The following is a 2,270-nucleotide window of genomic DNA, read 5'->3' on the forward strand; positions in this document are numbered from 1 at the left end:
GTAGCACCTCTCTCCTTGTCTATCTCTTAATAAGGCTTGCCCCTTGTAAATGTGTCAACTTGATCAGTGGACGAAAGCCATGGGATAATTTGTTGACGTTGTCACTCTTGTCGCGGGTGTTGTGCAAGTAAAGTAATGCATGGATTTGAATCCCATTCTCAAAATAAAAGGTGCAGCTACGCATGACACATACAGTTTATAGCCAAAACAATGCCAAGCTTTCCTTCAGTTAGGGACTAATTAGAACCAGCCCATACCGTTTATAGCCAAAACAATGCCAAGCTTTCCTTCAGTTAGGGACTATTTAGAAGCGTGTTGCGACATTTGAAGCGATAATTTGAAACCGGAGGTAATTTGGCGGTTTAAGTGGTTTAAAAAATCAAATGTTGACGACGTCGAGGCGCAGCAGACGTGGCACGCCCAGCTCTCCCGGATACTTACGCATCACCGGAGCTACTCCTCTTAACAGTATGTCGCCCAAGCAGCTTGTGCTGGCCTGCAGCTAGCGATACTGCTGCTGGGGTTGGCCGCACCCCTGCCTTCAACTGTCCGCGCTGCTGACGAGGACCCTTTGCAAGAATTCTGCGTGGCCCTTAGCCCCGATGAGCTGCAGCAGCTCCAGCTCATCCTCAACATCAACGGCCCGCCCTGCAAGCCTGCCGCTGCCGTGCAATCCTCCGACTTCGCTTCCCAACTGCTCCGCAACGCCACCAACTTCACCGGAAACCTCGGCTCCGCTGTCAACCTCGTCAGCGCCGCCAACTTCGGCGCCCTCAACACGCAAGGCCTTTCCATTGCCCGCATCGACTACAAGCCCCGCGGTATCAACCCGCCGCACGTGCACCCCCGTGCTACTGAAATCCTCTTCCTCATCCAAGGCACGCTGCTTGCGGGCTTCGTCGCCACCTCCACCCAACCAACCGCCAACCAATTCTTCTACCAAACCATCTATGCTGGCGATCTCTTTGTATTTCCCCGAGGCCTCATCCACTTCCAGTCCAAGCCTGCTCTTGCCATCGCCGCCCTCAATAGCCAAAACCCTGGTGCCTCCCAACTCGTCGTTGCCCTCTTCGCCTCCAACCCCGCCTCTCCCCGAGGAGGTGCTCGAGACCACTCTTGGCATTGATGACGATGAAGTGCGCTGCCTCATCGCGAGCGTCCAAAACACCCTCAACTAGGACGCTCGGCCCGCTGCATGCTATCTCATTGTGCATGTAGCTTGGTGCATCGTCACCCCCATACTAGTTCTTAGGAATTAAAAGACCCACACGGTCAACCTCCCGACATGATAAGACACTTAACTAACATTTAATTGCTTGTAGTGCCAATTGCACTTGTCTTCTAGTGTTTGTAGTTAGTCCCATGCGTCCTAACAAATTTGTATCAACTGCAAGGCATCCCCTAAAAGGTACAATGAAATAAATAAAGAACTACGTATTTTATTCTAATTCTATAATATCATCTTCTCTTTTCTGTACTCGTGCCTTCAAAATTCTACATTAGGCGATTCTCACATAATTAATTGCAAAACTTTATTGTGGCCAACAACAAATTTTGTGCTTTGCTCATTCGTACATCATGATCATGAGTTAACCGGCTGTAAGCACTTATGACATGGGTGAAAATGGTCTTGACAAAACACCGCGGGCGGGGGGGGGGGGGGGGGGGGGGGGGGGGGGAAGTGCAATGAGGCCTCCATCTAGACACATGTGACCTTTGGTATGGTGCCTTGATGGAATGGACTAAGAATGTATAGGCTACAAAGGTTTTGTATGGGAATGTGGAGATGCCTATGCATGCTTTGCTTGCATTTTCAATAATATGGAGACATAATGCAATATAATCCTCTTGTCTTCATTCTTTTCTCCTTTTTTTTTTTGAGAAGGGTGAGGACAAAATCAATTAATTCATAACCTAAATGATTATTCTCATACATAATGGAGAGATCCATTACCTAGTTTTAATTGTTTTCTTTTCTAGCTATATAATTAAAGTACTTGACAAATAGGATGGCTTTCAACACTTGGTTGGGTGATTCGAATCTTTTCTCTCTTGTTAGACAAGCCGCTATCTAGATTTGATAGGTGCTTGGTTAACACTTGGTTGGGTTGTTGAAATTGTTTGTCTCTTGCAGTTAAACAAGCTACTTGGTTGGGTAATTGGAATTTCATCTCTTGTTAAACAAGCAACTATCAGAATTTGATACAATTGGATAGCTTCTTATCCATAAAGTTGGCTTTATGGGTTGAGAAGAAATTTATATCCTTGGG

The 2,270-nt window shown here is 46.9% G+C and overlaps 1 pseudogene; it reads right to left on the reverse strand.

The window, feature by feature from the left end:
- Positions 1-502: 502 nt before the first annotated feature.
- On the reverse strand, positions 503-1,214 carry LOC147443998 (uncharacterized; annotated as a pseudogene).
- Positions 1,215-2,270: the final 1,056 nt, after the last annotated feature.

The sequence above is a fragment of the Adiantum capillus-veneris genome, chromosome 13, assembly GCF_014529385.1.
Source record: "Adiantum capillus-veneris isolate H3 chromosome 13, ASM1452938v2, whole genome shotgun sequence".
NCBI lineage: Eukaryota > Viridiplantae > Streptophyta > Polypodiopsida > Polypodiales > Pteridaceae > Adiantum > Adiantum capillus-veneris.